The sequence below is a fragment of the Coenobita brevimanus genome, chromosome 111 (genome assembly GCF_032717465.1).
Source record: "Coenobita brevimanus isolate Jiangsu-jjx chromosome 111, ASM3271746v2, whole genome shotgun sequence".
Taxonomy (NCBI): domain Eukaryota; kingdom Metazoa; phylum Arthropoda; class Malacostraca; order Decapoda; family Coenobitidae; genus Coenobita; species Coenobita brevimanus.
This window is the reverse complement of record NC_137064.1, coordinates 25707190-25730736: the sequence shown is the minus strand read 5'-3', so window position 1 is coordinate 25730736 and position 23547 is coordinate 25707190. Positions and strand designations below refer to the sequence as shown.

Here is a 23547-nt window from a genome sequence, read left to right as displayed (position 1 = left end):
TCTTACTTTTCTCTTCCCTTTATACCATTTCCTTATTTTTTTATTCCCTATATTATCTCCCCATTCATTATTTCCCATGCATCTCCTCCCTTTTTACTTTTCTCTTCAGTTCTCGTACTCCCTTTCCATCTCCCCAAACTTTTTTTCTCCCTTCTCTCCTCTTTCGTTTCTCCCTTTAGTTTTCATATTCACCGTTTTTTTTTTAAATCTCCCCCAGTATTTCTCCTCCCTTTCCCTTTCTATCCCTTTTAGTCTTCTCTTCCACTTCTCACACTTCCTTATCATCTCCTCAATAAGTATCTTCAATTACTTTCTTTTAACTTCTTCCAGTTCACTAATTCTGTTGACATCTCTCGTAATATATTTTTCATTTTTTCTCTCAACATTTCTCTTCCCCCTCCACTTCCCACTTCCCACTTTCTCTTCCTTTCCCTCCACTTTTCTCTTCCCCCTCCACTTCCCACTTTCTCTTCCCCTCCACTTCCCACTTTCTCTTCCTTTCTGTCCACTTTTCTCTTCCCCTCCACTTCCCACTTTCTCTTCCTTTCTGTCCACTTTTCTCCTCCCCCTCCACTTCCCACTTTCTCCAATCTTTCCTCGTGTTCTTAACGCCCTTTTACGGGTACAGAATCCCACCTCATAGCCACTACCATTAACAACAAAAGTAATTAAAGAGTGTAAGCCCAGCCCTCACCCCCACCTTCCTTCTTTTTTTATTCTTCCCCCTTCCTCCTCCATTTTCCTGTTTCTTCTCCTCCTCCTCCTCCTCCTCTTGTCCCCCTACATACCTCCTTCTACTTCTCTTCCCGTCCTCTGATCTCCTCCCTCCTCCCACTGTTTTTTTCCAGTCCCTCTTCTCCATTCTTTCCTCCCTCTTATCCTTTTCTTCTTATTTTCTCCCTCTCCACGCACCCTCCCTCCCTCTTTCCTCTCACATTCTCCCTTCCCTTCTCTACATTATCCTACCCCCTTTCCCCCAATTTCTCCCTCCAATAACCCCCACATTCTCCCTCACCTCACATTCTGCCTTCCCTCACGCTGCCCACAACATTCTCCCTACTCCCACATTCCCCCTTCCCCTTTCCCCCTCCCACCTTCCCTCACTTTCCCCTTTCGCTCGCTCCGCATTCCCTTTTCCCCTTCCCCACAATATTCCACTCCCTCCCCCACATTCTTCTTCTCCCTTTCCCCGCATTCTCTCTTTCCCTTCCCCTCCGCATTTTCCTTCAATCTCCCCCTTCATTCTCCCTCCCACCTTCCACGTTCTCCGTCTCCCTCGTCCCGCATGCTCCCCTCCCCCCCTTTTTCCCACTCTCCCATAAACCTGGTACGTGCAGTAGCTAACATTATTATCAGTCCGTTAATTTGCGATAATTAACGGAATAGCGAGCAATGTTTTCGAAACCGAATGAAGGGACTGTCGAAATCCCAAAGACTTTTCAGAATACTGTGTAAGTGTGTAAGCGTTTCATAAAAAATTAGTCTCATAAACTACAGTTTAAAAATCTACGGTCGTAACTAGCCATGGTTCGTGGCTGATATGAGTTTTTGATCATTTCACACATTCAGGCACCCATGACTCATTCTTAGCCGAGTAAAATCGTCTGACGTAATCTCAAAACAAAATACTCGAGTTGTTCGGACCATGAGAGGGTTAATGGTGATAGTATGAACACTCTCAGGCCTCTAGGACTATTTCACAGCGAATAAGATAATCTGGCGTTAGATGAATCGGAATACTAGAGCTGTCTCACCTTGAGAGGGTTAATGGTGACATTACTATCATTCAGACTCCTAAACTCACCCTCAGCTGAATAAAATATAATAAAGTCATCTGATATAACTCTCCGTCAACAAAGAAAATATCATTTATTCCCTGCTAGGCGAACAACTACTGAGACAAAATAATTTCCGTAGTTACAAAGAAAGAAGAAGCATTTTTCCTTCTTCACTTGTGTACCTTAGCTGAGAGTTAGAAAAAAAATCTTACCCCACACGACACATGAAAAGATAATTAATTCTTACAGACGAGAACGCTTGTGAACCACTTTCGAAGTTAGAAAGAGGAAAAAGAAGAATTAGTCTTTAACAGCTGTTGCTTTTACTTTTATGTCTACGAGGAGAGCAAGACCGAGAATGAGGTGGAAGACTGAGGTGGAGAGGTATGCGATCGAGGGGGATGTGAGCTGCAGAGAGGGTAACCTGATGTTAAAGTATCGAATGGCATGGAGGCGATTTGTTTTTAGCCACCCCTTCCGAAACTCAGGCGTCTGGATATAATTTAGGTCAAGGATAAAAGAAAACTGTGCCTTTGAAGCAAATTATTGCACCAACTTCCTCAAACAAGAAGATCTGTACACCATAATTCTCTGTTGTATTTGTTTAATTTTTCTATGTAGTACTGTGTTTGTAAATGTACTATGTTCATTTTTGCCCCATGTATGAGTCACTATCTCTTTGCTCTCGTAGACCTTTCCTGCTTGGCCTTCAGAGTGTAGGGCTTATCCTGAATGATACATAAAGAATCTAAATCAAACAAAATCAGTACACTATAGCCTAAGTTACAGAGAAAATAAGGAACAGTTTCTTTTATCTCTCCACATTCCTTTATTTCTTTTATAAATAAGGGAAAGTGCAGTGACAAGACAAATGGAAAAACTTTAATGATTTCCTACAAACACAAACAAGAACACATCCTCACGGTGTTTCCCAGGTTGCAAAGAAAACAAAGAACATTTTTTCACATTTTCTTACGTGTGTCTTTCAGGGGTACGAGAAAAACCTGGCACGCTGATGTAACCCTAAGGAGAGAGTGGAAAAATGTTAATTATATCCTACTACTGCACACAACAAGCCCTATAGACCATCGTTTGGGTTATAAAGAAAAGGAACATTTTCTCCTACAATATGTCCTGTAAGTTATAAAGGAAACGAACATTTTTCTCTTACGATCTAATCTCATTTATGTGTCGGTTTGATGGAGCAGAGAAAAATCGATCTTCTCTGAGATAACCAATAGGCGACAGAGAAGAACAGAGGTGACGGTAATTGCAGTGCAGCTAGAAGTGTCATATCCAGTAGTGCAAAAGAAAAAGAAGAAAACTAAGAAGAGGAAGCAGAAGCAACATTTTCCTCCCCAACTCTGCTCACGTCTGTTTTTTTCAAGAATTAGAGAAAACCTCGACCCGCTGAAAAAAAAAAAAAAAAAAAAAAATCCATGCCCCATAGAGAGAAGGAAAAATATATTTCTCAGTGCACCATTTCAAAAACAATAAAGAAAGACGGGGCATTTTTAATACAACTTCTCGACGTCTATATCTCGGCCAGAGTTAAATAGAAAATGCTCCTATTCGACTGAGGAAAATGTTAATTCGATCCTAGTAATGTAAGCAAAAACATATCTAAAATATTTTGAAAGGTGCAGAGATATTAGGAACGTTTACTCATAAGATTTTCCTCACGTCTGTCTTTTTGTGGGGTAAGAGAGAAGTCCTGCCGCTTCGAAGCAATCTATTACATCTACTTTACTATTGTGGAAAAAAAAAAAGGCTGTGTATCACCTCAAAAATTAAAGAAAGGGAAGAAATATTTGCTCTCCTGATCTTTCCTCGTTTCCATGGCTGGATCAAGGATGAAAGACTCCTACCCTTGTCACCCAACCAACATGTGGTAGAGGAAAAACGTTAATTAATCCTACTAATATAAACATGAGCGTCTTTGAGCTGTTTCTCAAGTTGTAAAGAAAGAAAAGCATTTTCTTATACAATCTCTTATGTCTGTGTCTCTTCCAAAGGTCAGAGAAAAACATCTTACTCTCTGAGACACATGCCAACACGACAAAGGAGGAAGTTCAGATAAATATATGCTTAATGCCATAATGATAACGACTGAATATCATTTTCAAAGTTACAAAGAAAGAGCAAACAGTATTTTTTTTCTTTCCGTCTCTCCTCATTTCTGTCTTCGTCAGATTTAAGAGGAAATACTACTGCATGACACACCAGAGCTTGATTATTTGTTAATACAACACAAAAGAACATGCGTACTCCTTGACTCAAGAGGTAAAAAGAGAAAGGAAGGAAGAAGAAGGAGGAGAATAAGAAAAAAGAAAAAAGAAAAAGAAGACGATGATGGTGATGATGATGATTATGATGACGAAGAGGAAGAAAAAGGAAAAAAGGAGAAGAAAAGGAAAGAGGAAATAGAAGAAGATAAGGAAAAAAGAAAAAGAAGAAACAAAACTAGAAGAAGGACCATTTTCTTTAAGTCTCTCGCCACGTCTGAGTCTCTTCCAAGAATAAAGAAACAATCCTGCCCTTCTGAAACCCTCCCCCAACCCCACCAGCACCCCGACGCGATACAGCACCGCCTCTTTAGCATAATCAATGTAAATCTATGCCTCTACCCGGACGGACAGGCCAAGGGGGACGAAATTTCCAAACAAGGCAACTTTGATCGTCCGGGAGTTTGTTACTCGGTAGAGACTCAAGGGGATGGTGAGGCTTAGCGATATTTAACGAGATCAACATATCTGAACTCTCACTACGTTGACAGCTTTATATTGTATTCTGCTTATATCCTGATGATTTTATCTTGTTTAAGGGAGACTTTTTGAACTTACAGGGGTTAGATGTAACATTCATAAATCGCTTTAGTATGAGAGGCTGTCTCTTGGTAGCACAAATTAGTCAGGAAATAGCAAGACAAAACCAACAAAATGTCATTAACTTCAAAGGGTCAATAAAATAGCACTTTTAATCCACTGAAACTTTGTTTTAGCCTTTTCAACCCGATGATATATTTTCTTAATCTGAGAGTGATTACAGAGCCTGAGAGTGTTAATTCGAGCACGATTAAACCTCTCAAAGTCAGGCCAGCTCTATCTATTCCAGCTTACTCCAGACGATTTTATTAAACTGAGTCGTAGAAGCCTGTTAATACTGAGATGACCTCGCACTGTGGAAGTCAAAGTTCATTTCTAAACTCTTCTCTACTAAACGTTTCCCCTAAGAGGAATAAAATCGTCTGTCAGTAACAGGAAAACATTACTAAAATTGTCGTCGCACTGAAAGGGTTGAAAATAGTCATATGGGTTTTTGAGGTGTGTTAGAGGACTTGAGTCTGGGTGCTGAGAGAAAGAGAGAGAGAGAGAGAGAGAGAGAGAGAGAGAGAGAGAGAGAGAGAGAGCACCTTAAAAAAAAAAAATCCTTGTCTCACGGCAAAGTTTCGCGCTCCCTCTTTGGGATTTTTTTCAGACATTTATTTGGACGCCACCATTACGAAGACACCTTGAAGAGAGGGCAGGGGAGGTCGAGGGAAGACGAGGGAGAAGGTGCATTAACCTCTTGATGTCGAGCGGGTCATTTTTACTTCATTTTTTTCTCGTTATTATTCTGTTATTCTTCATTTGTATTTTATTTTATTTTTATTCCATTCCGAGCACGTCATTTTGATTCCAGTCTTGCCAACTCCAGGTGATTTTTTCGGACTGGGAGGGTTAAATACTCCGTCACCACGTGTGTTAATATTTCTCTCTCTCCTTAGCTGAGTAAATCCATCCAACGTTGCAAGATTAAAATACGCACAGGTTAATTAAGAGAAGAATGGAAGCGTACCTGTTGGCCTGTATTGCTGCCAGGTTGTGGGGGGTCAGGGGTGAGTAATAAGTTGTTGTCGTTGTTGTTTGTTGTTATTGTTGTTGTTGTTGTTGTTCTTGTTCTTGTTTTGACGATCCCATAAATTTCAGGAGTCACTTCACTTCAGAAGGGCACTTTCGTAAATCTTTTGCTGAGGCTACGTAGAATGAGTGAGACTGAGGCCCACATTCTCTTTGGTTAACGAAGCACCCTAACACCTCATCCTGAGCGATTGATTATGCTTACAAGTCATTATCTTTGTCTGTGTCCCTTAAGTCATTCACATACCACCATCCTCAGCATGAAAAACATACGTATTGATATTACCTACCCGTATGTAAAAATAAATCGCCAAGGAAAAGGTGCTAGGGAACCTCCTTAATCGACGAGAGTTCTGACCCGAGTGCTACAGTAAATAATAATATCCTGTCGAATGATGCTAAACTGGCTGGTTAGAAATGTCTGTTTGGCAGTAAGCTGGGGAAAAATTACGAGTATTAACAGTCAAGATCCTATACTCATTCTCGGCTGAATAAAATCGTCGGCTAAAAGGAAAATCGTCTGCTGAAAACAATCGTCGGCTGAACAAAATCGTCGGCTGAATAAAATACTCGGCCGAAAAATCGTCAGATGAAAAAATCGGTTGAAAAAATTGTGAAAAAAATCGTCGGTTGAACAAAAATCGTCGGATGAATAAAATCGTCGGCTGAAAAAATTGTCAACTGAATAAAATCGTCGGCTACATGAAATCGTCGGCTGAATAAAATCGTCGAGAGTTAGCTGGAATAAAATACTAGGGTTGTTCCTGTCATGAAAAGGTTAATGACAGGTTAATGACAAGGTTAATGACAGTAATTCACCACTCGTCTGTCAGACTTGAAAGTGATCACTAACCCCTCTATGTTCAGTTGATGACCAGTCTTTGTTACATTAGAGGGCCGATTTGACTAGCAACCAAGGAGGCTCATTCCTACCTCATAACTAAGACTCACGGAATTTCACGCAACCACAGAAGTACTTAAGGTGTCGGAGAGTGCCAGATCCGTCAGATAGATAGATAAACAGATAAAAACCATAATAACCAGACGAACAAGGCAATTTACTTATCCCCTGTCCGACACAAGCAACCTTGCAATACCATCCATGCACACACCTCACCAAATTAGAGTAAGGACAATAGCGAGGGGAAGGTGAGACGACAACACCTGGGTTAATTAAGGAAGACAGGCGAGCATTAATCAACGTCTTCAGGTAAACGGGCGTAAGGGAGTGCGGTAATTGGAGCAGTAGGGCGTGGGATTGGGGAGCTGAAGGGAGTGGGAGAGGGAGTTTGGAGGGCTAAGTGGGTGTAAGTATGATGGGAGGGAGTGTTTGGAGTTGTTTGGAGACTGCAGGTGTAGGAGTGGGCAAAAGATTTAGGAGATCTGGGCGGGAGTGAGATGTGCGATTTGGGAGCTGCAGGGAGTGAGAGAGGGATTAAGGGGGACTGAGTGGGAGTGAGAGGGAGTTATAGGGAGTGGGGGAGGGACAAGAGAGACCTGAATGGGAATATGAGGACTGAGAGGGAGTGTAGGGATTTGGGCAAGGGAGGGGGAGGATTTAGTGGGAGTGAGAGGGTTGAAAGGGAGTGCAGGGAGTGGGAGAGGGACTGGGAAGGGCTGAGTGGAAGTGAGAAGGGGGGTGAGAGGGAGAGTAGGGAGAAACAGATGAAGTTAGGGACAGAGAGCGTGAGCAGTGAGGGATGCGAGTGATGAAAGGTGAGGAGGATTCTCTCTCTCTCTCTCTCTCTCTCTCTCTCTTCTCTGTCCTTATTGTGCTTCCTCCTAACCTTCTGCTTCCGTCCTTGTGTCTTGCCAATATTCTCCCTCTCCCCTACCACCTTTCTTTACTCCTCAAGCTCTTTTCTCTTTTTCTGCTTTTCCTTCCCTCTTACTTACCACCTCTTTTCTTTCCCTACATTCTCCTCCTCTCTCTCTATTTTTTTTTTTTTTGCTCCTTCATTTCACACACATATCATATTTAATTTCAATTTTTATTCCTCCCATTCTTCCTTTACTTCTTCTCCTTCCAATCACATTTTCTTCCTCCTTATTTTTCTCTCCTCCTTTCTCTGTTTTCTCTGCCATATCTTTCTCCTTTACCTAATTTTGTATTCAGTTTTCCTTCCGCCCTTCCTCCACTCCGCCGTCAGCAGTCTCCCCTCCTTCCCCTAATCTCTCCGTTCCTCCTTTCCCCATCCACATTCTTGACCTGTCTATTTTTTTCTCTCCCATCCTTCCTTCCTCCATTCCTCTTGCCCATTTCCTCCTTGAGTTCTCATCCATTTTACTTCCCTTCTTCCACGACTTTCATTCTCCTTCTCTCATTCCTCCACTTATCTGTTTTTCCTTTCCCTGTCTTTCTTCCTATCTTTATCTCCCACTTTCATTTTTTCTGTATGCCTCTCCAACATTATCTTCCCCTCCTTTCATTCTTTATCCTCCCTTCCTGCGCTGTCCTTGCTATATTCTTAAATTTATAGGCATTTTCTTTGTTTTTCTCTCCTTCCTCTCTCTTCTCTCTTTTTCACAGGTTTTCTCTCTCTGCCTATTCCTCTTCTTCCCTCCACTCCCCGCCTTCCCCATCCAGAATCCCTCATCTTATCACCTTTACCGTCATTCTCTCTCTCTCTCTCTCTCTCTCTCTCTCTCTCTCTCTCTCTCTGCACCAATCTGGCCATGTCAATAGGGAGGGTTCGACAAATCAGCACACTCGACCACTCTCGCCACCATCCTTCAGAATTTCTTCGTCTTTACTCGTATTTTTAGATGCTCAGAGATTAACTGTGTTTCTCTGTTCTGCGTCCAGTTTCAAAATCTTTGTATATATTATTGTTTACTGAAATTGTGAATCTTAATTTGCATGTTTCTAACCTCTCTCTCTCTCTCTCTCTCTCTCCGACCAGAATGAAATCGTCTGACGTTAGCCATACCACGTTGAGTACACCGCTTCCCGTCCGATCAGCGAAGTTAAGCAACGTTGGGTCTGGTTAGTACTTGGATGGGTGACCGCCTGGGAACACCAGATGCTGTTGGCATCCCTACGTGTCAAGTGGGGTTGGTGGAGGATTAGTGCCCCTCCCTGTAAAACAATTAACTCTAAGCCCTTGGCCACCCCGTTTGGGATACATGGCGTCTGGCAATGAATGAATGAACCTCCATGGGGTGAAAGGATTAATGGGAAATTTGTCCAGTTTTAATTAGTATATATTCCTGACAACTTTTACGGGAGAGAGAGAAAGAGAGAGAAGAAAGAAAAATGCTGCTCCTTCAACCACCAAAAATAGTTGCCAGAAAGTCGTCTCTCCCTCGAAATAAGACCACTTACTCATAGAATCCCTTTCCCGTGATCCACTTTAACTAAATTACCTCTCTCTCTCTCTCTCTCTCTCTCTCTCTCTCTCTCTCTCTCTCTCACACTTTTAAATTTTGAGGCTGAAATACCACATTACCACGGGAAACTTACGGGCATTTGTATGACAGTATAGTGGATGGTGACAAAAAAAATAATAATTTTATTATTACCTTCCCGGTGATAATAGTAATAATGATAATAATAATAATAATAATAAGCATAATAATAATAATAATAATAATAATAATAATAATTATTATTATTATTATTATTATGCTTATTATTATTATTATTATTATTACCTCTGCCTAGGAGGTTATGTTTTCACCCCTGTCCGTTTGTTTGTTGGTTGGTTTGTGAGCAAGATAGCACAAAAATTACTAGACGGATTTCCATGAAACTTGGTAGAAGAATGGGCCTTGGCCCAGAATAGACCCCATTAAATTTTGGTGCGGATCCGTATAAAGGTGCGGATCCAGGATTTGTTTGTTTGTTTGTTTGTTTTTTCATTTTTTTAACATTGTGAGATAGGGCGTTTTTCGACAGTTTCGTAAATTTTTTCAGTGAATATTGCATGGATCTGAAAAAATATCGGGCATATTTAGAATGTTGGTATCTACGAATGTGTACAGTTCGGCGCGGATCCATATAAAATTCCGGATCTAGCGGATTTAAATATGCTTTTATGGGGGGGGTAGTCTTTTTCCATATTGGATTAGACTTGACTGAATTAAAAGGAACTGCATGTTGGGCCTTGGCGGAGGTATGCGCTCTGCTGAGTGCCATTCTAGTTTCTTTTCTGTTTTCTTTTTTCATTTTCTATTCTTTATCATATTTCTTCTTTGCTCGTTCTGCCCCTTTCCTACGGATCAGAAGTCTTAACGCCTTTATATCTTAAATAGTTGCTGTCTGTGATTCCTCTTCACTTTCTGGAAACTCAGAAAAACTAAATACGCTGTTTTTACATTAAGTTGGCCTAAAACTGCCATCTCTCCATCTTGAATGCTGAGTTGCAGATGTCGATTAACACTGGAATATGATGCTAATCACGAAATAGTGCAGTGGAAAGGATGTAGAACCATGGCATTGTCGTCTTCGGCCACTGGACTACGTGAAATGAACTGAGAAGGGCTGAAAAAAACTGGGCCAAGTTAAGGTGAAAGAAGTATTGATATTTGCTCACTTCATTACATTTCTGTAAGCTTGTGGAAAGTGTTGGAATATTAGGTAATCGGATTGGAACCTCGCTTTCAGCTATACTCACGGATTTGAACCGACATATTTTATTCATTTTGCGATAACGATAAATGTGAAATGTATATGAATTAGACATGTGTCCGTGACAACAGTTTCTGAACCAGACTGTCTTCATAGACCTACAGCGAAACTATTGCAGCCAATTTTAAAAAGATTCTACCATTTTGTATTTCATAACTGTTACTAAAATGCCTACTTATGATGGAAATAAAATATTGATTAATAGACAACTGATGCGTCAGCCGATGCGACAGCTGACATGTCAGTCAACTCAAAATTTTAATCTTAATAACTTTGTGTTCCATAAGGAATTCGCTGATATGCCTCCTTATACCCGAAATTGAAAATCGCCTAATAGTCAGTTGATGTGTCAAATGACGCAACAGATGACATGCTAAATCAACTCAAAAATTAAAGCTGAACAACTTTGTCTTTCATGAGAAAATCCGCTCGGCGCTGTTCAGAAGCAGATACTCCAACTTTCGTTGAAGGAGAGAGACAATAAATCCCTCAACTGTACTACTTAAATACCTGTCGGTTTCACGGCAGGTAAAACGTGAGCACACCAGAATACTTTGAAAAGAATGCCTGCTGCGAGTGTCTTTTTTTTTTTTTTTATGGGGTGGAAGCTATACTGTAGACTACCCTACACACACACACACACACACACACACACACACACACACACACACACACACACACACACACACACACACACACACACACACACAAACATATATATATATATATATATATATATATATATATATATATATATATATATATATATATATATATATGCTAAATGTAGCCACAAAAAGATATTGAGGAAATGATCCTGAAGCATGTATACTCTCTCCACAAGGGTAACTCATCTACGTAAGTTCTATTATCTCTCCTGCCTCCAGATTACTCCTGCCCCCCTGCTCCTTTCCTCCCTCCTCTTACCCCTCCCATGGGACTTGCTTTCTTAATTTCTGGGAGTGAGAAATATGATTAATTTCCCCTCCCTCCTTTCCCCTCCCCTGGATCCCTTCATTCATTTATCACCCTCTTCCCTCTCCCCTCCTTCCTCGCTTCTCTCCTCCCATTTTCCCTGCATTCCTCACCTCCCCCACTCCTCTCCCCTTCTCCTCCCCTTCCCCCTTCCCTCCAGCCCTCGTCCCCTCTCCATTTAAACGTCTTAATTTCGTTAATTAGGAACTCTTTTAAGCCACTAACATCATCTTCAGAATCCTCAGTCTCTCTCACTCTTTTTGTGCAAGACGCTCGGTGTAGAATTAATCCTTTCCTTCCCACCCACCACTCACCGTCACGTCACACCGTCACACGTCGCACACCGTCACGTCACACACCGTCACATATCACACACCGTCACATATCACACACCGTTACATATCACACACCGTCACACGTCACACACCGTCACACGTCACACATCGTCACACGTTATACACCGCCACGTCACGCACCACATGTCAGACAGCGTCACACGTCACACACCGTCACATGTCACTACTCTAGTCCAATCAAAGTGACAACCGAACCAAAACCACAGATCCAATTCGCACTAGGTGATTGGAGGTTAACTATCATATAATGCCATCAAGGTAACAAGGCTGGCCATCTACCCATAAATATCTACTTGTGCGGAATCCTAGCCCCGGGACCTTACTCATCGCATATAGTGAAAGGGTATTGACGTTGTTTTCTTTTTCTTTTTTCTTCCTTTTTCCTGAATGTGACTGTTTCAACTCACAGCCGGGAGGAATTGTGTCGCCTTCTGTTAATATTTACCGCATTCTTTATTTCATTTTATTATTATTATTATCTTTTTTTTTGTGTGTGTACTTGGGTTTTTGGTTTCTCTTGAGTTCAGTGTCATTGTTTTTGTGTCATTTGTTTGATTTCGTTGTGTCTGTGTATGTGTGCATGTATGTGTATGTATGTTTGTGTGTGTGTGCATGTGTATGTATGTGGGATAATCATGCCCTGGACTGCAGTTAATTATAATGAGTGCGCTCTCTCTCTCTCTCTCTCTCTCTCTCTCTCTCTCTCTCTCTCTCTCTCTCTCTCTCTCTCTCTCTCTCTCAAGTATGTACTTATATTCTTTTTCATTTTTCTTCGCACTGCTATTACTACACTTCCACCTCTTTCACTCTCTTCTCCTGTTTATCTATATTTATCTGTCTCTCTGTTTATTTACCTCCCCGTCTATCTATCTGTATGTCTGTCTGCATGTATATCTTTTGTTATCTCTCTGTCCATGTCTTCCGATATATCTTATTACCTACATATCTCAGTGTGTGTGTGTGTTTTTTATCACACACACACACACACACACACACACACACACACACACACACACACACACACACACACACACACACACACACACAAAAGCACGCGCGCGCGAGCGCGCGCGAGCTCAAGTCAGGCTCCTGGACGAAACAGAAAATGTACAGAGAGAAGGAAAACCTAGTTTCTGAGAAGCTTACCTCCCAGGAGCTCCTTCCGAGAAAGATTACGAGAAAAGAAGCTGACAGGGAGATGGTCATGTGTAAGCCGGTTGCGAGCAGAAATATGACGACACTGACCGTACGAAGCATTTTCTCTCTCTCTCTCTCTCTCTCTCTCTCTCTCTCTCTCTCTCTCTCTCTCTCTCTCTCTCTCTCTCTCTCTCTCTCTCTCTCTCATCAGGAAGAAATCGGATATTATGTGTATCATGTCCTCGTTAAGCAAGTTTTTTAGTGATTGTTTTTGTGAAGGATATGAGGAGAAAATGAAAAAGCAAGCATTCTTCATGTGTGTGTGTGTGTGTGTGTGTGTGTGTGTGTGTGTGTGTGTGTGTGTGTGTGTGTGCGCGCTTTCATTTAAATATCAGGTGACTACAGTAACTGACAAAGTAAATAATTTTCTGTAGCTAAATAATGGTTTCTATACCTCGACTTTTATATGTGCCTGATTTAGTTGCAAGGATAAAGAAAAGGTAAGAAAAAAGAAGAAAACTTTATGCCTTTCGAACAGACCGGGGGCATTAAGGCGGATATTAAATTTTGTTAAGTGTCAATCTTCCTTCCGATGCACAATCGTCCATTTTACAATCCATGTCCCTAATCTGGTAGTGCAAAACTTACAAGCATGCTGAGATGAAACAAGACGTTACTCAAAAATCTCATAGTTAGCTCTGAAGTCGAACCCGGGACCTGTCATTTGCGGACCCAGTATGATTGCGATTACACCACCGTTACCTTCATTTTTTTTTTTTAATGGATAGAGAAGACATCCATTTTTGTTTACTACCAAAATAATGTCAGCGATCCATTCCCGGGGGGGGGGGGCTGTGGGGTTTTGGTTAGCATATCCGCCTTGTCACTGGAGATCCCGGGTTCGATTCTCCAGCTGGTCAGAGTGATGAATTAGGTTTGCTCCTACATGCCTCTCTTCACAAGCAGTAAAATTGGGCATGTGGATGTGAACAGACTACTGCGAGCCGTATTTTTGGGGAAGATTTGAACTTTGAATATTTTGATTACTTGCCTTAATCGTCCACGTGCAGTCGCTATGCATTATTTTAAGCCTTCTTCAGACTCATTTATGTGGCCTGATGTGACATCGCTCGTCATTGCTTTGCCGGACATCCGATCTGCTTCCTTTCTACTCCCCCTGCCTGCTTCTTACACCCCCTACCTATTTCTTACTCTCCCTGCCTGCTTCTTACTCCCTCTACCTGCTTCTTACTTCCCTTACCTGCTTCGTACCCCCCTAACTGATCTTTACTCCCCCTACCTGCTTCCTCGTTCTCATATTGTTTCTTACTCTCTCTGCTCGCTTCTTACTCCCCCTGCTCGCTTCTTACTGCCCCTACCGGCTTCTTACTCCCCCCACTTACTTCTTACTCCCCCTGCCCCATTTCTCCCTCAGTACCTACCTCGTACCACTCTTTATCTCCCAAAGCATTGCACGCTGTTGTTTGCTCGCAGTATCCCATTCCCCGTCACCTTCCACCCCGTACCCCACTCACTACCTACTTCCTTGTCTCCCACCCCTCCGTTTGCCAGGCTTTACTCCGAATAACATCACTTGCCTGCCTCCCGACCCCTTTCCTCTCTGCTATCCCACCTCCTCCTCCTCCTCCTCCTCCTCCTCCTCTATCTTTTCCTCATTCTTTCTTTCTAATCTTCAGTTTAGTAAGAAGGGAAACAAGATGTAGTGCAGCGGTAAGAGCCTGTGGGGTGAAAATGAAGGACAGTGTTAAAATGATAAGTGTATGGTGTAGGTTACTTGTATTTTTAGGTAGTCTTTTTATTCCTATGGCATCTTAATTATATACCCCCCCCCCTCGTGAGCTGTGTGTGTGTGTGTGTGTGTGTGTGTGTGTGTGTATGGTGCTGTTTTGTTATATATACAGTTCTAAAACTAAACTAAATACTCATAATTAGTCAGTATATCCATGTACTGGTGAACGTACCCTGAACCCCAACCCACGTCATCCTACCCTGCCCCCCGTCCCCTACTTGTACCGTCCTCCTTGCCTCCCACGCCTCAGACCCAGGCAGACTGAATGACTGAAGAAGAGAGCAAACTTCCCTCGTGTCCACCTCAAGTTTGGGATTGAATTTGATTTTGAAGAGGACATGAAATTTGTGCGTTTTGGTTTTGACTTATTCCTTCTTTCTTTATCCCGTCCCTTATTTTCCTCTTTCTTAACCTCCAGTACGATATATATATTTTTTCTTTATCCTGGCTACTACAACACATAAATATTTAATAACTTTATGAAAAAAACTTATAAAGAATGGAACCTTGAAAATCTGTCCCTTCCAAACTTTAGCCATAAAAACCCCACCACACAAAATGGGACTGAAACGTTAAGACGGATTTAAGGCATCACACATACAACCCATTCCATATATATATATATATATATATATATATATATATATATATATATATATATATATATAGTTCACAACATGTTCCAATAATGATTGAAATTTTGAAGAGTTTTAGAGCATTTGAAACAGACCAAATTACAAACACCTTTAATTTTCAACCCTTTCATCGGTATATGTTATGCATGACCAAAATTTGACCCCCCTCCACATTAGCCACAAATACTGAACAATTTTAAACCATTGAACAGTGTCCAAAATAAGTACGTATGAATATGCAAGTACAGATCACATTCTTCACAAAACCAAATTACTCCCAGTCAGGAGCTACATGAACGTGAGAGGCACGCTACTCTTTGTTTCATCATGGTATCCTTGAAGTTACATGCTACACCAATTCCCCACCACGAGAAATAGAGAGAGAGAGAGAGAGAGAGAGAGAGAGAGAGGAGTTCACATACCCAATTTACTATGTGGCCATCATTTTTCTCTTCTTCAGTACCATCAAAAAAATATCCTACAATTCAGACTTCCCTCTTCCCTCACTGTAATGCCGCCTCTTCATGCCACAACACTGACAAACCTCACTCACAACACAGACAAACTTTCAGCCATGATCTCTGGAAGCGCTCGGTTGCAGTGTCCAGATTCCTGCAGTCACTGGATTCACGTTAAAATAGCCCTGAAGTCACACCAAAATCATCACTGCCTCAGCCTTTCCATGTATCTTCTCTCTCTCTCTCTCTCTCTCTCTCTCTCTCTCTCTCTTATCTTGGAAAAACCAAACTTCCAAAATTTTCTCAACTCCTCCAGATTTTTGCATCTCATATAGCAAACTCATTTTCTCTCCCTCACCTCCCTCTTCCAGCCTCCTCTACTCCTCGTTCTTTCTCCCTCTTTCTCCTCCTCCTCCTCCTCCTCCTCCTCTTTCTTCCATTAGCCTTTCTCCTCTTACCCTTCCTCCTCCTACCCTTTCGACCATTAGTCTTTCTCTTCTTACCTCTTTCGTCCTACTCTTTCTCCCATTAATTTTCCTCCCCCTCCTCTTCCTCGCTGTACTCTTCTTCCTCTTACTCTATTTCGTCTTCCTTCTCTTCCTTTCTCTTCTTATTCGTCCTCCTCGTGTTCCTTCTGCTACTCTCCACTTTTTCAGCTTCCTTAATCTTCCCCTTCTCATTCTTCCTCCTCTTTTCCTCCTCTTATTCTTTGCCCCTCTCTCTTTCTCTTCTTACCCTTTCCTCTCCTACTCAGTCGTCTTACTGTTCCCTCTTTCTTTTTTTTGTCTTGCTTTCCTTTTAGTTTTCTTCTTTTTTTCTTTACTACTTTTCTTTATTTCTCCACCACTGACTTCTCTACCGTTACTTCTCTACTTATACTTTTCCACTTTTAACATTTCTTCCCCTTACTGTTTGCTTTAACTTTTCCTCTCCTACTTTTTTCTCATTGCTTCTTTATCCTTACTGTTCGTCTCTTTGCTTATTCATTTTTCCTTCGCTTTCCTTGCTTTTCTTCCTACTTTTCTTCTCCTTACTTTTTCTCTCTAAAATTTTTGTCTTTATATTGTCTTCCCCTTATTCATTTGCATTTCCTTTTCCTTACTTAACCTATCCTTCTTTAAGTTTATCTTTTTTTTTCCTCTCCTTACTTATCCACCCTTACTTCTCGTCTTCTTAGAAAAAAGGAAATGAAAAACGCAAAAGCAAAAGATAGATTTAAAAAGGAAAAGGGAAAACAATACAAAGAGAGGAATTGGGTAGGATTCAGAAGGAAAAGAGAAAAATCAGAGAAGCACGAAATATATATGAGTCTGATAAGAGAACACACACACACACACACACACACACACACACACACACACACAAGCACAGCAACTGATACACCCCCTGTCCCCATGTAAGCCTCCGCCATGAATGTATGTTTTTGGTAATGTTTATGTTGTGGCCGCGGATTTGTGGACGATGTCAACACAGAGATATTGACCTGTTTACCCAAGTACACATGCTGAGCCCTCTGTACACACACACACACACACACACACACACACACACACACACACACACACCTAAACCCCCTTTTATCTTTCCTCAACATGCTCTCTATCCTGTTCCTTATCTTTTACTTCCTCTTCCTTATCCTTACCTTCTTCTTCCTCTACTTTCTTATTTCTTACTTTCTTTTCCTTGTCCTGCTCTCTCTCTCTCTCTCTCTCTCTCTCTCTCTCTCTTACTGTGTCTCTTATCTTGTCTTTTACATTCTGTCTTTCGTGTACCTCTTTTTAATTTCCTTCTCTCTTCTTCCCATCCTCCCCCCCTCATTCTTTATCTCTTCCTTCGTCCTCCTTCTTTTTCTCTTTCTTTTACATTCACCTCCTCTTCCTCGGCCTCCTCCTCTTCCTCTTTTAACTCCTCCTCCTCCCTTTCCTTTTCTTCTTCTTCGTCCTTCTCCTCTTCCACTTAACCATTCCTTCTCTGTTCTTAATCATTTACTTCCCTATCCTTGTCCATTCTATTTTCTCTTGCTCCCCTCGTCTTTTTCTTTTTTCCATCTCCCTTTCTTTCACCTCTTCCCCTTCCTTGCCCTCTTTTTTTTTTTTTAATTTGTTTCCTCCATCTTCTTTCTTTCCTTCATTCTTTCCTTGCCCTTCTGCCCATGGATAGCTTTAGACTCCCTCTTCTGGTCTTCTTTTCTTCATTTTTTCCTGTTCCTTCTGCCGTGGGTGACTCTACAGTATTCTGAGTGACAAGCCAAATGGTTTCCTGTACACCAGGAAACCATTTACTGTATAGGATGGTAACCATATAACCGAATTTTGGTGCCTGGTTGTTTAGTGGGTAATTATGGCTCTCCAGTCGGATTGAGCCGGTGAAGGTTTATATCCAAGGGATGGTTGGGGTTGATTGTTCACGTAATGCCACTCAGAGATGGGTGAGGCTGGTCACTCTCATCTTAAATGTCAGGACCAATTTGCCTAGCCCCGGGCTCTTATGCTCCTTATGGGGCAACGTGGGATTAGATGATGAATGATGATTTTTTTTTCATTTCTCCTTCTCCCTTTTGTCTCCCCTTGTCCTTCCTTCTCTTCCACCCGCCTTTCACTTATTGCGTCTTTATTCTCCTCTCCTCGCTTTCTCCTCTCATTTTCCTCCATCCTCTCTCTTAATCATCCAGGTAGAACTCAACAGAGGAGGAAAAGACTACCTACAAAGGGGCGAAAGAATGCAAGGGAGGGTGGTGTATCGTGAGGAGTCGAATTACCCCTCATAGGATGCGGTGTTGGGCAATAGATAAGCTGATAGACGTTCTGTAAATATGAGATTTCTATACGAAAACGTACTGTACACCATCAATAGCGATGTCAGGGTGTAAAGGCCCGTCCACACGTTTGTTCAAACATATGTTGGCAACACAGCTGGCAACATGTTCGGGAACATGTTTGCAGCAGTATTTGGATATAAACATGTTTCAGTGCTGTTTCGAACACTGGCAACAGAGGCGATGGGATAAGTGTGTCCATACGAGGCAGATGAGGCTTCATCATGATGTTACCAACATGATCTGGACGCTGCTGTTCCCAACATGTTTGCAGAGTGCTCGCTACTGTGTTGCTTACATGTTGCCAACACTTGCTTGAGCATACGTGTGGACGCGTTCTTAGGTGGAGATGGCTGCTCGTTTTCTGTGACACGTTTTATACTGATTTTTTATTTACTATTCAGTACAAGCCCCAACACTCCCCAGAAAGTTGTTGATAAAAGACAAGTGGGAAATATGCATGAGAGCAAAAAGATACATTGATGTATACATGGGTCAATATTATCATATTCATACCGAGTACATATGGACGGGGAATAAGATGTTAAAGTTACCGTGATAAATGGCTCGTTTTCTGTAACACCGTAAACAGTACATTTGTATTGTTACAGGTATTTCAGTTCGAGCCCTGTGTCTGACCGACGTAGTATCGGGTAAAGGTTCGTTTCTGTATCTTCATTAGCGGGAATATAACCGTTTACAGGCAAGCCTTTGCATAGAATTAGAGCGGTCTTGATAATCTTGGCCTGCTAGGAAAAAATAAATGGCTAGGCGACCGAATCAGCTGCTTGAAACAGGTCTGATTCAATGAGCGCTCAGGTTTCGTTCTATACTGGCTTCAATACTCCGTGGGATGAATTCACTCTCCCCCTCCCATCCTCCCCCCGTCCTTCCCTCCACTCTCCCCATCATGACCCTCGTCTGCCTCTCTACCATCCACGCGAGAGGAGACAGTGTTGCTAGTCGTGGTGTAAAAGTTTGACGCTGCCTTAACTTAGTGTTGCATGTTATTATATTTGCGGATCTGTTTTCCCTTGTATGGTGGTGTAATCTGCTGTGCATTCATAACATATCCAGCTCACATGTGGAAAACTTCTAGCTCGCTTCTATGGCCGGTCAGATTCGTAGATGAAGTTTGTCTCCCCCTCTCCCTCCCTCCCTCCCTCCCCGTATTCCTCTTCGCTAAGCAGTACAGCTGGGGATCCGGATGTAAATTTGGCTGTTTCGTGTTGTATTAGAGTGCAAGATTGGACCTTAGAATAAAAATGATTTTCTGCCTTAGAGGTTTTTCGTCGATAGATAGTCCAAGCCGCATTCTCGTGGTGTTATCGACATGAGTGTAACGACAGGAGTGTAACGACAGGAGTGTATCGACAGAAGTGTATCGACAGGAAATATCAATATAATTCTTGGCCTAATACCTGCCTGTGTCAATCCGCCTTCCTTGACAGTGAGGCAAGTTTTCTGAATGATGTGGATTCAGATCACAGTAGTTTCTCTCTCTCTCTCTCTCTCTCTCTCTCTCTCTCTCTCTCTCTCTCTCTCTCTCTCTCTCTCTCTCTCTCTCATGTGGGTGGGTGTGATCTTTCGTAAAACTCATCCCTCAGTTGTTTAATCTGCCTCTTGCACCACACTATCATCTTGTACGCTTCTCATGCAAACTTCGTCCAAATTATTACGGGAGAATAGCAAGATTTAGTGAGTCAAATAAATCCCTAAGGGAGAGGTGTTTCGGTGCCTCTCGTGCATTGCTTCAGTACGTGATGGAACAAACATCTTACTTCCCTCCTTCCCCACTCAGTCTTCTCACTCATCTGCTTAAATAACTCTAGTGTGATCAATAGGCAACAGCGTAAGCATATCTAGGCGAAAGAAGATTTATATAAGTGTTGAGAGAGAGAGAGAGAGAGAGAGAGAGAGAGAGAGAGAGAGAGACTCTTCGCTGAAATGTATACACGCGATGGATTTAGCGATGCATTACGTTAACTAATGCATGTTAATTTTGGATGCTGGTGGCTCCTTCGCGTGGTGGTATCGGCAGGCACGTATCGACAGGAGTTATCGAAAGGGGGCAGGAGGTATCGACAGAGGACACGTTCTGTTTCGTGTCCTTCACCTTCGTCATGTGTTGACTGAGGTAAGATTTGGGCTACTAGATGGAGACTGAAGACCTTTGAATTCGAGAAAGTTATTATTATCATTGTTTATTATTATTATCATTATTATTATTGTTGTTGCTGTTGTTTGTTTCTGTTGTTACCTTCGCCAACGAAGATAGAGGAGGTTATGTATTCACCTGTTTATTTTTGTCCACAAGATACCTAAAAAAGTTATTGATGGATTTCGATCAAATTTTGTGGATTTGTGGGTCATGGACCAAGGAAGAGGTGATTAAATTTTGGAGATTATCTGAATTGACTGGCACAAGTGTTGGCGGAAGTATATGCTCTGGGTTATTATTATTATTATTATTATTATTATTATTATTACTGAAAATGACGACGACAACGACGATGATGATATAATTTGATACCAAAGAAATTTCGATTCATCTCAGGAGAAAGCTTTTCGAAATTGTGAGGTTCAATAAAACCTTTATTAAACCCTTCTCAATTAGAGGTCCTTCCTAATTATAATAAAACCGTCTGATGATAGCTAGTTAAACATGTCATTGGACTGAAGGGGTAATAACTAATACCATAATCAATAACTGCATTATTTCTTACTATTACATGAACAGTTACGTACCCATACACTCGCCAAGTTCATATTACTACGCATTTCTTAAACCTACGCTGCCTCTGACGCTGTGTGTGTGTGTGTGTGTGTGTGTGTGTGTTCTATTCTTCTCTCATGTCGCCCCGTCACGTAGGGAGGTGGTTATTTTTTTTATTTATTTTTTATTTATTTATTTATTTTTTTGCTATCCGTCAGTCTAGGTTCTTCTTCTTTGCGTATGATTTCTCTAGCCACTTTTATCTCGAAATGAATGGATCTTTAATTTGGCTCTCTTGTATTTTGTTTTTCTCTTGGAGGGAACAGTTTTGCGGGCTTGTTGCCTTTGGTTCCTTCTTCCTCACATATAAAAAAAAAAAAAATCACCGTTCGTGCACTATTTTGCTTTATCCATTGTCTTTCGTGACTTTCCTCTCATTCTTGTCTCATCAATATACTATGTTAACCTATTGCAATAATACTGTGACTTCCTAGTACTGTATCTGTTGACTAACTTTTACTTCATACTCGGGTACAGAACAAGGAAAGATATTATTGCAAAATGTATAACGCTTTTACTCTAACTTAGCCTATAACTGACATCTCGCCATCTTGAGTGCTGTCATATTACTAGATTAATGCTCGGATTATGATGCTAGTCATGAAGAAGTGCTATGAAAAGAATGTAGAGCCACTGCACTGTCTTGTGATACTTGAGGGCTATGTGAAATAAACTACAGAAGAACGATAATCTGGGCCAAATTCGTTTAAAAAGGCCATAGTGACATTAAGTCCTTCAATCCTATGACGTATTTTAGTAATTTATTCTTGCCACCCCCTGACGATTTTATTCAGCTTGAGAAGAGGTTTTCGGACAGACGGGGTTTTAATGAAGGCAGTATGTAACCCATCAGGCTCAAAAAATTGCCCTAGAATTTAACAGAAGTTAATAAAGGTTATATCTAACCCCGACGGTTCGAAAAATCGTTCTGAACTGAATAAAATCGTCCAGAGACAGCGAAAATAAGGAAAAATGGCGTCATCAGAGAGGGGTTGATCTGTATCTTGTCGGCCCAGGAGACATTGTTCCACCTCTTCCTGTGTTTCCTACTTCATTCATCCTCATTCATTCATTGCCAGACGCCATGTATCCCATACGGGGTGGCCAAGGGCTTAGAGTTAATTGTTTTACAGGGAGGGGCACTAAGCCTCCACCAACCCCACTTGACACGTAGGGAGATGATGATGATGATGATGATGATGATTATTATTATTATTATTATTATTATTATTGTTGTTGTTGTTGTTGTTATTATTATTATTTTCTTGTATGTTATTAATGCTCTTTTTCATGTTGATAATCTATTGATAGATGAACATATTTTTATATTCTCATGTACGGTATGCAATTTATGAATTTTAATGTCGGCATTGTGTTGGATAGAGAAACACATTTTTATTCTCATGGATGTTACTTAAAGCTTTTTCATGTCGTCAGTATGTGGGTAAATGAAATAAACATAGATAGATAGCTAGATAGATAGACAGATAGACGAATATGCATTTTAGTGACCACAACACGAACAAGTAAAATTAACAAAAAATACAGGTTTCGGGGTCCAGCCAAATAATTCTTAAAAAAAAAAAAAAAAAAAAAAAAAATCAACGTACCACATGTAGAAATAAACTGGTAAGGGAGAAGCATTATTGACGATCCTAAGCTGGCGGGAATATGAGGCTTTGTATCTATTGTTAGTGTCGTTTTTATGAGGTACTCTGTAATAAATATCCGGCACTTTATTGTCGTTGTGTCTACGCTTTTTTCTTTGCCTCTCCTCGGGGTAATAAAGTCAGAGAGCCATTGTGCTGGGAGACAGTTATGCCATCTTTATTGTCAGCTGTCTTTCAAGAGCACGTTAATATTATGTACTTTACTATAACTTTTGAGTACCTATAATAAAAAAATAAAAAAATAAAAAAAAGTGGAGGGTGGAGCACTGTGGAGGGTTATGGAAAATTTTCACTCTGTACTTGGATAAAGATGAGATACCATAGTGCTTTTTCACCTTAACTTGGCCCAGATTTCCCCCCTTTTGCTGCATTTCATTTAGCTCAGCGGCAGAAATAGGCAACACTCCACTGCCTTGCTGTAGCACTTCTTCGTTACTACCATTACGTTTTAGTGTATTTCTGTTATTAGACATCAGCGTTCAAGCTCGAGAGATGGACATTTTAGTCCGGGTAAGAGTAAAAGGAATGTAGAAAACTGGCAGATTGCATGTATAACCCCTCTGTATTAAGGAATTTGAAGATGTAATTCTGTTGAGTATACTAAGTAA

At 41.2% G+C, this 23547-nt stretch overlaps 1 non-coding gene across 1 annotated transcript; it reads left to right on the top strand.

Moving 5' to 3' along the window:
* Window positions 1-8593: 8593 nt before the first annotated feature.
* Window positions 8594-8712, top strand: LOC145417937 (5S ribosomal RNA). The gene has a single exon (XR_013900599.1). It is a non-coding gene; the product is annotated as a 5S ribosomal RNA (ribosomal RNA).
* The last annotated feature ends 14835 nt before the right edge of the window (window positions 8713-23547 follow it).